Source organism: Acomys minous (genome assembly GCF_964271855.1).
Source record: "Acomys minous genome assembly, chromosome: 12".
NCBI lineage: Eukaryota > Metazoa > Chordata > Mammalia > Rodentia > Muridae > Acomys > Acomys minous.
This window is the reverse complement of record NC_140493.1, coordinates 6,099,791-6,113,237: the sequence shown is the minus strand read 5'-3', so window position 1 is coordinate 6,113,237 and position 13,447 is coordinate 6,099,791. Positions and strand designations below refer to the sequence as shown.

Here is a 13,447-nt window from a genome sequence, read left to right as displayed (position 1 = left end):
TGTCAAGGTCAACAGCGAACAAACAGACCAAAGATGAATAGAGGACTTCAAGAGTGACCGTGGCCCTACTTGAACGAGCAGCGGGCAACTATCTCCCGTCTTGGACCGAGGAACACTCCCGGAGTGTGGGGCTTCCCAATGGCCTTGGCTTGTGACGTGCTCAGAGAATTAGCCAATGTCAGCAGAATTGACCTCAGCCTTGGTCTAGTTTCTGCCACAGGGTCTGGAGAAAGCCCTAACACTGTAGCTTCCCGGAACCTGCCTGCCCCCAACATACAAACACACCTCCACTGGGTCCCCTCTGCAGCTCAGCTTTCTTTATGAAGTCATTAAATCCTCCCCCATGCGCTCGCTCTCTCTCTCTCTCTCTCTCCCTCTCCCTCTCTCTCTCTCTCTCTTTGCCACGAGGTGTGTTTTATTTTCATCAATCATACAAATAATTTTCTATAATATCCCAGGGCAAACCGGTGAAATTTGGCAGTCCGATTATAATGGGGGGGGGGTCCCACTTCAGAGACCGTGGGCCGGTGGCATCAGCGCGGAATGCCCGGGGTTCACAGTACAGCTTGTGGCTCGCGTCCATCTTGCAGGTGGCTCTTCCTCCGCATCACGAGGGGGTCTTGGAAATGACAGGGTGGGGTGGGGTGGGGGAAATCCTCCTAGGCTTTTAGGAAATTTCACTCCTCTTTTCCTATTCAATGGTCTCTTTGGTCGGCAGGGTGCTCTTCTGCGTCTCAGTTTTCTTCAGCTTGGCCTTATCAAAGCTGGCGATTCCCCCCATGTCTGGCTTGTCTGCCATTTTCTTACAACCCGTGAAGTCTCGCTCCAAGCTCCCACTCGCATTGCTGCAGCAAGAGACCTGCTTTTCTCTCTTTTAACAAAACTCTTTCAAATTGACCTTTCTCGTTGTCTGTGAATTCCATTCTTACAATGACTCGGTGGAATTTTTGTGTGACCCTGGTCACCTGGCACCCTAATTCCTGAGGTGAGGAAATCTGCTTCTCTCTCAAACACATCCCCTCCCCACAGCCCGGTTTCACGTCTCTTTCACACATGTGATAAATGTCCGTCAATGTGATGACAGCGCAGTTGATCATGGAAACTTGGGCCCTTTGAAGAAGAAAAAAGACATTACAGTTAATTAGGTCAGGAAGCCAGGGCAGCCCCTATACAACACTGGGAGCCGCCACTCTCTGTTGATTAACTACAGTGACCGGGCTGAGGCAAGGAGAATTCTTTTAGGATATATACATTTTCTTTTGCATGCATATGAATGGTTGTCTACGTGTATGTTGGTGTACCATGTGCGTGCCTGGTACCCCAGGGGGTCAGAAGGCAGCCTCAGATCTCTAAGAACTGGAGTTATGGACAGGTGTGAGCCTTGGTATGTGTTTAAATCAAACCTGGGTTCTCCGGAAGACGTTAACTGCTGAGCCATCTCCCCAGCCCCATGGAACATAGAGCCTTGACTGAGTGCTAGACAGGATCCTCAACACCCAGTGAGGATGACAACACATGCTGTGGAGTCCGTGTTACAGAGGGCAGCAGAGACAGCAGGATTAACAAGGAAAAGCCATTTTGAGTTAAAGTGATAGCAGCAGCCATTTTCAAATCTAGTAGCCTCTTCTCGGCAAGCCTTTCTACTCTTCCCAGCCTTTCTTGTTTAATTAGCGTATCACTTATTGACAAACATGATCCTCACTCTCTTAGATAGCTTTCATTTTGCTCTTTTAGTTTCTTGAGATTGTCGTAATAATTTGCTTCAAACTTGGCCATTTAAAAGAGCAGAAATGGGCCACTGAGACGGCTCGGCGGATACACGGTGCTTGAACCCTGAACCTGGCCACTCGAGCTCCGTGTAAAGACGGAAGGAAAGAGCCGACTCCATTCCACGATGGTGTCTTCTGACCTCCACTTGCATGCATGGAGCATGTGCTCACACACACACACACACACACACACACACACACAAACGCGCGCGCCCGTGCGCGCGCGCGAGAGAGAATAAACTAGAATGTGTGTATTCTCTTGACATTCTCAAACTAAAACTCCAAACCCAGGGTGCTGGTGAGGTTGATTCCTTCCGGAAGCTACGAAGAAAGCTCACTTGGAGTTTCTCTGCTACTGTTTGGTGGCGGCGGCAGCGGCAGCGGTGGCACATCTGCGCGTTCACGACCTTGTGGCCACCTAATTCCACCTCCTGCCTCCACCCTCACACCACCTTCTTCCTCTCTCTTTACCCCTCTTCAGAGGAGGATGTAGGATCTTCCAGAGTAAAGATTATTTTATCTCAAGACGTGGCTTTCTGGAGATACTATTGGATCCACTCCAGTTACCTGAAATTGCCGAAGTGTACAGATAAAATAATAAAGTGTGAAAGAAAAAAAGGTAACAACAAATAAACAAAGACCATCTGGATTTCCTAGGGGAGACTTGAATTGCTTGGCACTTTTCTCTAAACCAGGGATAATCAAGTACTTTAAAATACTGATATTTTTTTAAGTGAGGCAGGCAAGCATAGGGAATAGTTTAGTAATCTGGGACTCCTCTTGGTTTAGACTATACGCATAATCATTTTCTGATATTGATACATTTGGCAGCCTGAAGCTCTTGCCTGAATATGATGTACGCACAAGCCTTACTGTGAACAGTGAACCTAGCAACTTTCTACTAACATAGGACTCCCATGTGAATCAGGCTGCGTGCACATCCCTCCTTGAACAATGGAATACATTTCTCCTCCCCTTAACAACCACCAGACTTAGATTCCATTTGATTATACTCTCCTCGTCTGGATAAAAAACGTACCCCCCCCCCCACCAAAAAAATCCTATAGCCCAAACTGGTTTACATGTACAATAAAGCAAAACTGTCCTCAAGTGAACTTTTAATAAGAATCTCCTATTTACCATCAAATGTCTATGCAAGACTGGGCGTGCATAGGATTAAAACCAGATGCATTGTGGGAAGGGAGAGTGTGCAGTAGAAATGTGATGTGCTGGCTAGTTTTATGTCACCTAGACACAAGCTAGAGTCATGTGAGAGGAGGGAGCTTCAGTTGAAAAGAAAATGCCTCTATAAGATCGAACAGTAGGCCAGCCTGTAAAAAACATTTTCTTAATTCATGATCGATGTGGGAGGACCCAGCCCATTGTGGGTGGGGCCATCCCTGGGGTGGTGGTCTGAGTTCTATGGAAAGGCAAGCTGGGCAAGCCATGAGGAGCAAGCCAGTCAGCAGCACCCTTCCGTGGCTTCTGCGTCAGCTCCTGCCTCCAGGTTCCCTGTTTGAGTTCCTGTTCTGCCTTCTTCCTTCAATAAGGCTGTCATAACTGCCTATAATACTGTTCAAATATAAGCAAAAATGGTTAACATCTCCATTGAGTATTTTATTTCTTGTTTTTGTGTTTTCAGGGCAGGGTTTCCCTGTGTAGTCCAGCTGTCCTGACACTAGCTCTGTGGTCCGGGCTGGCCTTGAACTCAGAGATCCTCTTGCTGTGTCTCCTACATTCTGGGATTAAAGACACACAGCTCTCCATAGAGTATTTTAAATGTTTACCCAACTGTTGTTCAATATTAGACCTGTTAGTCCATTGTATACCAATACTGGGAACCAAATAACCAAAAGTAAACCAAACAAAGCATTACTCGGCTGGAGATGAGCTCCTCACAGGCATGAGACCCTAACTTCGGTTCTAAAATGAAAATAAAACAAATACATCAGCGATGTATCTCACACTCTAGAAGTTAAGTCCAAGGTCAAGGTACAGGCAGTCTGATGATGGGTGAGGGGCTCGCCTCTGCTTCTGAGGTGGGAGTGGGTGGGTGGGGGCTTGTGGCTTGGTGTCAGCATGCTCTGGGGGGGTGTGGCACTACTCCTCAAAGGGCAGAAGACCAAACACTACCTATAGGTCCTTTCTGTGGGCTGCAACCTTTTTCAAACCGATTTTATTTGGGGTTCTTTAAATGTTTATACCTCCCTTCCAATCCACCTACCCTGGATGGGAGAGAAAAGAGGTTTATGGGAACAGGAGAAGTAGACCTTGTTGAATTCAGTTCCTGGGAGTGATTCCCCTGGCATAGTCAGCAGGATTTCAGCAGACCAGCAAGTCCACCAAAGTTGCCGCTGGAACCTGGAACAGCAGCCAGAACCTGGATCAGCAGCGGAAACCTGGGGCCTCAAAACCTTCACTGGAGCATCTCGAAGTAGAGCGATGAACAGCCAAACAATACCAAGACCCAAGAGGCCCCATTTATACACAAATATCTCCTCTCAGAGTCTGTACTAGGATGTGTTTCAGCTGGCAAACACCAAACCCCCCACCCCACGGAGTGCTTTAACTTCCAAGTGGATAAACATCACCTGTTCTCTCACAAGTCCATTCCCCATCCCACACTTGGGATCAAAACAAAAACATGTATACATCCACTACACCTTTCTATAGAGGCATTAAGCTGTTGTGACCCGAACAGCTCCCATCAGGCCATACCTCCCAGAGCCAGCACACAGGAAATTAATCAGATAACAGGTGAAGCTGAGGCGGACACACTCAAACACCAAAGCTAGGCCTCTGCTATGGCTGCTAGCTTTGATATCTTTCAGAGCATCTCACTCTGTCCGCTTCAGATCATCTGCGTTGCACGTCATTTAGTGTTTCACAGCATGATGTTACTTAGTTGGAACTTGAGGCAGGTGTATTACATTCTAATTTTAGTAATGTTTATTAGTATAACGATAACCTCAGAGATTATTGTCCTTTGTTCAGTGTGACTCTTTGAAAACACTCCCCTCCCCGCCCCTGATAGATTTCAAAGTAGAAGAAGAAAAATACTAGAAAAAGGGCTTAGGACGATGTGTGAGCAACGCAATGAGACACAGAGAGCAGCATTTCAGGACCTTCTTCTTATAGGGATGTGGTGGTTTGAGTGAAAATAGCTCATAGGGAGTGGTGCTATTAGGAGGCGTGGCTTGTTGGAGGAAGTGTGTCACTGGGGGGTGGGCTTTGAGGTGTCAGATGCCAGTCCTAGTGTCTCTCCCTCTCCCTCTCCCTCTCCCTCTCCCTCTCCCTCTCCCTCTCCCTCTCCCTCTCCCTCTCCCTCTCCCTCCCTCCCTCCCTCCCTCCCTCCCTCCCTCCCTCTCTCTCTCTCTCTCTCTCTCTCTCTCTCTCTCTCCCTGCTGCCTGTGGATCCAGACGTAGAGCTCTCAGCTCCTCTCCAACACCATGTCTGCCTGCATGCCGCCATGCCTCCAGCCATGGCGATGAACAAAACCTCTGAAGTAAGCCAGCCCCAGTGAAATGTTTTCCCTTATAAGAGTCTCCGTGGTCACGGCGTCTCTTCACAGCAATAAAGCCCTAGGTAAGACAGGGGGTTGCCTACCTCAGAAGCACTGAATCAGGGAACAAATAATAGGAGCATCTGAAGAGGACCCTGCAGCAGAGAGGCTGTTGTTCCTCTCCGTTAGAAGCAGACAGAGCTTTGAGTCCTGACTGTAGCTGTGCCTCTCCTTTGCACCTCCTCATGCCTCTGCAGAATTCAAATGCGATGAAGAATGAAAAGTGTCTATCAGTTACCGTGCTCGTCGCTGTGGCCAGACATCCAGCAAGAAACCATCTGAGAGGGCAAGGGCATCTGCTGGCAGTGCGAGTGTAGAACATCTGCTCCTTCACTTCTGTGCATACCAGAAAACAGAGAGAGAGAGAGAGAGAGAGAGAGAGAGAGAGAGAGAGAGAGACTGGTGCTCAAAGCTGGGAAGAACTGCTATTCTCAGAGCCCGTCCCTTTGTGGCCCACTTCCTACAGCCAGCCAACCCCAGCCAACTCTTCACCCTTTCAAAAGAACACCGCCACTTGGGTGTTTAAAGATAAGAGCCTACTGAGGACATTTTAGCTCACACCATGACAGTACCTGAACATGGGGCACGTGACCAAGTTATGGGTGACATTATTGGTGACTGGTGGGGAAAAATCACTACATACATGACAAAGCATTCTAACCACTAAACATGTCTTCAGAGAATGCACATAGTTTGAAGATTGCTATTAATTTCTTTCTCTTATCATAAAGAGGTAAAAATCCTATTGTATTAGCAATTTGCATATATCTACATGGAAGCACCTCCCAGGGTGACATGTCACACACACACACACACACACACACACACACACACACACACACACACACACTTAGAAGGTAGGCAATCACTGCCCACCCCTTCCATCTCACCTCCTGTGGTGGTTTGAATAGGAATTGCCCCCCACAGACTCATGTGTTTGAATGTTTGGCCACAGAGAGTGGCACTATTAGGAGGTGTGGCCTTGTTAGAGGAAGTGTGCCACTCTGGGGGTGGGCTTTGAGTTGTCCTGTGCTTAAGCTATGCCTGGTGTGGGATCTAGTCCCCTCCTGCTGCCTGCAGATAGAGATGCAGAACTCTCAGCTCCTTCTCCAGCACCATGTCTGCCCGCGTGCTGCCTTGCTTCCCACCATGATAATAATGGACCAAAGCTCTGAACTGTAAGCCAGCCCCAATGAAATGCTTTCCTTTATAAGAGTTGCCGTGGTCATGGTGTCGCTTTACAGGTTTGGAACCCCAACTAAGACATCTCCCAAGCAAGAAAATCGTTTACGTGCATTTGTATATTTAAGAAAACATCTTCCAGGGCTAGAGAGATGGCTCAGTGGTTAAGAGTTCCGCCTGCTCTTCCAAAGGTCCTGAGTTCAATTCCCAGCAGCCACATGGTGGCTCACAGCCATCTATAATGTGATCTAATGCCCTCTTCTACAGATAAAGCACTCACTTAGCATAAAATAAATAAATAAATAAATAAATAAATAAATAAAAGAAAACATCTTCATTTCTAGAAGACTGCGAGGAAATGCTCATTTCTGTTGGTTTAAGCACAGCACTGTTCTCTTCGGTTTTGAGTTATTCTTGCTGGAGTGGATAAAAATGTCAGCTTTCTTGCTGGAAGGCTTACTGAAACTATTTGGAAATTGGTTTCTGAATTTTCAAGTAGTTCATTTACCTTAAGTACTCAGAAAATTATAAAAATAGCCTATCCTTGGTGACTCTGAGAGAGCTGGTTTTCAGAATCATGCCGTTGGAGAAAAACTTCTACGAGTCTCTTGCTGCTCGGGCTATTCGCAGAAGTGCTGATCGCACACCAATGTTTTGGGCTGTCTTTTCAAGGGTGTTTGTGTGCAAAACAACCATAGTAAATAGACAGTGATTCTCTCTGGAACAAAGAATGTGTGTGCCTGCTGTCAAGTATGATGTAACAACATAGATACAACAATTTCCCTCAGAGCAAATGCCCACCCCTCTGTGTGTGCAAATATCTTGTCAGTTTTCCTATAGTGCCTGCCCGTTGGATATTGAGGCTTGAAAAACTTAGAAAAATGGTATTTTGATTATTATTACTGCACAATAAACTATCCTTCATCTCTTTGCAAGAGTCTGTTGTCCCCCACAGCGTACAGGGGTCATGGCTGACTTGCAAGTTAGTAAGATTCATCTCGTCATTGGTTGTTGAGGTGTAAGGCCAGCTTTTCTGAACTTGTGATGTATGGATGTTTGGACGGAGCTACGGGACGCTGAGCAAAGTAAATGTTTCCATTCCGCTCCAGCTTGCCTGCCCAACACAGGCAGAACCTTTTTCTTTCCCTCCTAAAGTAAACACAACTGGGTCGTGCTGTGGTTTTTTTTTTTCCCCTCTTTATTCCTGCTGGTATTTTGTTTAAATGTTTGCATCCATATGCCTGAGATGGTATTTTCTTTCACCAAGTCTTTGTTTTAAGGCGATCTTAGAAACAAATAAGATGGTAAGAGTCACGTGAAGAAGAAGCCTCAAATTGGACAGTGACGTGACAGGAAGCAGATGTCTCTAACGGTAAGTCATTTTACTGGGGATGCTTGTTAGAGCACCAAGTATTGCTTTTCCTGACGCATGCGCATGTGCTATTCTGAAGTCGTGTCATGATAGTAAATGCCTCCATATCCAAGGGGACCACAAACGCCCAGGCCTCTCATCTCCTTCCACTTACTAAGCTTCTAGCTTCCTTTCCTCTTTCCCGTTAGCCTCAGTCCCCGAGCTGGCCCTTCCCTCGACCTTCCGATCCGGGCTCACTCTTCAACCTGATTATGTTTCCTTACCCACTTCTGTCATCCTTTCCTGCCCGGGAGCTCTCGGGAGGACCATGAACACTCTTGCCAACTTGTCCTTCCGTCACACCACTCTGGAGAAAGTCTAACCCCAGATCTGCTCTGAGGCAGCTTTTCCTGCCCCCCATACCTCCTGCCGAGGCTGAAGGAATCCAAGGCCGGTAGACTTCTTTACTCTCTTCCCTTTGTTTCCCAGACCACAACTAAGCCGCAGTCACGTCCTCTGGGCAGTGGTTCTCAACCTTCCTGACACTGCAGCCCTTTAATACAGGTCCTCGTACTGTGGTGACCTCAGCCATAAAAGTAGTTTCGTTGCTACTGTTATGAATCGTAGTGTAAACGTCTTTGTTATCAGAAGGCCTTCAGGTTGAGAACCAATGCTCTAGACCGCTCAGTTAAATCACTGTTCTCCAGATTTCTATTAAATGACGCCCTCTGCTGGTTAGCTGCGGAGTTGTGGTTTTTGCTTTTGGGTGGTTTGGTTTGGTTTGGTTTGGTTTCGTTTCGTTTGGTTTCGTTTGGTTTGGGGTTTGGGGTTTTGGGTTTTGGGTTTTGGGTTTTTTCCAGGCAAAATCCCTCTGTAGTGTCCAGACTCACCCACTTCCCAGACCCTTCCTACTTTCTCTCCTGTTACGCCTGTGCTCCACTGCGCATGCCCTCTTTTAGGTAGCTCCTCCCTTCATTCCCTCTTCTATTCGTTTCTCCACTTTGTGAGCCATTCAGCCATTTCTTTTCTTATAGACCGGTTAATGGCTGTGTGCCTACTTGCCATGCCATTCCCTCCGTCCCCCCTCCCCGTCCCCCCGCCCCCCCCACCCTCCCCCACCCCCACCCCGCTCCGGCCCCCGAATCTGGCAAGTCCCTGTTGCAAATCCTTTCTCAGATAAACTAGTTTGACCGGGTGTGGAATTCCTGAGATGTTTAAACCTCTAGGTGTAGCTAGTTCTGCATTCCCCCTTGATCCCCTCCCTCTTTCATCGCTTTCTAAATTAACCAATCTCGAAGGACCCGCGAGACTGAATGTACGTCCGTCACGGAGGTCAGCCCCTCCTTGCGTCAGAGATTATAGACTGGAACCATCTTGGCCACTCATGCTTTCGCCTGCTGATGGGGGACTTAGCACCTTCTACAGGAAGGTTGCTTTTGGGGGTACCTTGCACTTTGGTTGTGTGTTTCTTTTCTGACACCTAGAATAGTCATTTCCAAGAGCCTTAATCTTAGCTATGCCCGAGCCTCTTGGATGTCAGTGGACCTCCACATTCTGCATCTTCAGAGCCAGGTCTCCGTCCTCTTGTTTTCTTTCCCAGTCATTGAAATTTCGAAAGACATGCCCGCACTTCTTTCTTTCTGGAGCATTCCTCAGCCCACTGCCATCTGCCTTCCTCCTCCACTTAGTTACTTTGCCAGGGTCACCTGCTCCTAAATCTAAGGAACGTTCCAGGCTTTCTCTTCCTGAAATATCCCCCTGCTGAGTTCCACCTTCCTCTCCTCTTATTTAAGGGCTCTGTGCTTCCCCTCTGCTCTGTTCCTTACCTCCTTGCCCCCTGCCCGCTTCTTGCTTTCCAGTGGCCTACACACAGATGTCGCCACTATTTTCCTTCTCTGAGTCTGTTACATATGCTCTGGTTTATTGTAACTACTCCCCAGGGCTCACACCTAACTAAATACCCATGCCAGAAGTCACCATTTGTGGATCAGCCTTTTCTCCTGAGCTCCAGGCTTCTTCATGTGTCTTTGGGCAGGACAATTCCTCACTGCTGCCTCACTTTCTTCTTTCTCAAGCACGTCCTCACCAACCTGTACTGTGTGGCTCACACTAGAAGCCAGCCAGCCGGTGGTGTTCTCTTCCACCTCCTTATGCTCAGGCACCAATCCCTGAATATTCTGTTTCTTTAATTTTGTTTTGTTGTTGTTGTTTTGAAACAGGGTTTCTCTGTGTAGCCCTGGCTGCCCAGGACTTGATTTGTAGACCAGGCTGGCCTTGAACTCACAGAGATCTTCCTGCCTCTGCCTCCCTCCCTGAGTGCTGGGATTACAGGTGTGCGCCACTGCACCGGCTCTGTTTCTTTTCCTACAGCTGGAAACCTCTTTCTAGAATGCTGAGTTCTTTGTACATCGTTCCAGCTGCTGAGAGCCACCACGGGACTCCACAGGTTTCAGATTAAATCTAAAAGGAGGTGCAGTGTTGTGCTGGCCAGTTTTATGTCAACCTGACACAAGGTATAGTCATTTGGGGAGGGAGGACTTCAATTGAGAAAAGCAATAAACAAGGCTGTGGTGCATTGTCTTGGTTGATGAGTTACATGGGAGGGTCCAGCTCACTGTGGGCAGCACTACCCCTGAGCTGGTAGTCCTAGGTGCTGTAAGAAAGTAGGCTGATGAACAAGCCACGGAGAGCAAGTCGGCGATTGTTACATCCCTGGCTTCTGCATCCACCCCTACGTGCATGAGCCCCTTCGGTTCCTGCCCTGCCTGGTGAAATAAACCCTTTCCTCTCCAAGTTGTTTTTGGTCATGGTGTTTTATCTCAGCAATAGAAACCCCAACTAAGATACATATTCTAGGGCTGGAGAGATGGCTCAGAGGTTAAGAGCACTGCTTGCTCTTCTAAAGTTCCTGAGTTCAATTCCCAGCAACCACATGGTGGCTCACCACCATCTATAATGAGATCTGGTGCCCTCTGCTCGTGAGCATGCAGGCAGAACTCTGTATACTTAATAAATAAATAAATCTTTTTTTTTTAAGCTATGTATTCTATAGTGCCCTTCACAATCTGACTTCAGCCTGTTTTTCCAGATCCCCCTCTGTGGATAAAATGTATCCAGTCATATTGAGGGGAAGCAAACTAGTTACAGGTCAGCAGATGCACTGTGTTCTCTTTAGCTTCTCACCTGTAACCCTGCCCCCCAACTCTATCTGAACCCCACCCCTCTCTTGCCATGTTATTTTCCTTCTAGGATTATCCTTCAAGCCCATCTTGGGTGCTGCGTCCTTTCCTGGATGCCCAGCATTCAGATACCATGCACATATCTATGATTGTGTCTATGTGAGTGTGAGTGGCCTGCCTGATGCAGTTATTAAATGCAAAAGACCAAGAGCCTCCCTCCCCCCCCAACCCCCACTCCCCCCACCCCCAAGTCCAGCTTTCTTGCTGCTGCCAGGCAATCGTCAAGGCATCTTTTATTTATTTATTTATTTATTTATTTACGTTTTCTCCCTGCATCCTCCCATCCCAGACAAACAAAGTCAATGCTACTTCTGGAGGGACCATTTCAAATGCAAAGCGGATTTATATCCCTGCTTAGGAAGGAGGCTATGAATCAGAACTGGTAGATCCTTTCAAAACTGTTGCTTTCATGTGTGAATCCACGCGTTAGTTCAAAGGTGGCTTCACACAAATGGGGCTTCTGCTAAGTTTTCTAGGATTAATGGGCTATTTATTGGCCAATGTAAACTATTTTCGAGGTTTTGGGGTCTTTGTTTTTGTTTGTTTGTTTGGGATGAGGGACTCACTGTGAATTCCAGGCTAGTCTGGAACTCACTGTAGCTAAGCTAAGCCGGAATTCCCCACCTTCCTATCCTCACCTGGATGCTGGGATTCCATATCAGCAGCACCACTCCCCTCTGAAGATTGTTCACACCAGAGAGAACGTCCCTCGACGGCCTTGTGTAGATGCGATGGGGAGGGACCAGTTAAGCGAGGAACTGTTGGAGTCAATGCTGTAAACCAGTATCGGGACCACTCGATGTAATGCTCAAGATCCGCAGTGTGGGTTTTGCAGGATGAAATCCGGCTCTGCACCTAATCCCCCTACTTGAGTCTGACACACCGGAGAGAGCTAAGTAGGGAAGAAATGTCTGGGAAGTGGCAGGTCACAGACAGCATCTCAGAGGACTGCAACTGCAAAGGCAGCAATGCCAAAAGCATTCAGGAGACACCGGGGAGAGGAGCTAAACCGGTTGCCCAGACAACATCAGAGGACGGATCTTTTTGCTCTTCTGTTTGTTTTTGAGATTGTTCCTTAACTACAGCATTCCCCTCTTTCCTCTCTTCCCTCCACAACCTCCCGTATGCCCGCTCTCCAGTCGCCTTCAAGCTCACAGCCGCTTGTCATCAGTTGTTACTGTGTGCATTTAGGGATTTGTTGGTGTACATACAGTGCTAAATATAACCTCTTGAGTTGATGGAATGGTACGTGTGTGTGTGTGTGTGTGTGTGTGTGTGTGTGTGTGTGTCCAGGGCTGACTGTTTGGCACTGCACAGCCAATTGGTGTGCTCTTCTTGGCGCGGGCCACCCCTCCTGCTCCCATCACCTGTAGTTCTTTGCATAGTGTTGAGGTGCTGTGGGCTTATCCCTGCCCAGGGTGGCATGTTCACAGGTGAATCCTCAACCCACAGAAGCTGGCAGAGCATGTAGAATCTTAGCGATTCACCGTTGACATTGATCGTATATGCCCCGTCTAGCTTGCAATGGCCACTGTGTTCTCTTGGTAAGTGTGTAAAAAGTCCTCCTGCTTGAAATGAACTTGTCTCGGTCTCAGTCTTGCTGAGACATCGCCAACTGACCCGACTTGTCCCCACCCACTGTATCAGGAGACTTGGGTGGTTAAGTAAGCACTGGCAATTACACAATGGTATATCTTCCTGTGAGAATTTAAGCAACATGAGAGTATACAGGTGACTATTACACAAATTCTGTGACCACTGGAAAGATAACACAGCTACTAACTTCAAAAAAAGTTTTGTTGGGCTCTGAGGAAATATCTCATTTGTACACTGCCTGTCTAACATGAGGGAAGCCTCAGGTTTCCTTATCAGCACTGCAAAAATGAAACACACACACACACACACATGTGAGCACACATGTATACACATACACACATATATACATACATACACACATGTGAGCACACACATACACACATACACACACATACATACATTTTTATTGGAAACACTCAGCACCAATGCAACTGCCAACACCTACTTTCTGGAAGTCTCTAGAAATTGAATGAATGTAAGCAACAGAAGAATGAGGAGGCTGATCCCCCTGTACCTGCACGCATAAACAAGAGCAGGTGGACCAGATGGCTCTGTGTCTTCCTGTATGGCCTAGGTATCAAGGTGCTACCAGACCTAGTGTGTATAGGACATGCTCTTAGAAGTGTCCAATTTGAGATGGGCATCTTCGATTTCAAGGGTCTTCTTAGTGGCTGGAGCCAGCATGCCTGAGACGGCTAATGGAGAGGACTGAGGACCACTCTGCCTGCTGTGGTGCTGATGCAGAAA

General features: G+C 47.5%; 1 pseudogene across 1 annotated transcript; it reads right to left on the bottom strand.

The window, feature by feature from the left end:
* Nucleotides 1–403: 403 nt before the first annotated feature.
* Nucleotides 404–833, bottom strand: LOC311578413 (thymosin beta-10-like; annotated as a pseudogene). Its single transcript has one exon. The product of its transcript is annotated as a thymosin beta-10-like (transcript).
* Nucleotides 834–13,447: the final 12,614 nt, after the last annotated feature.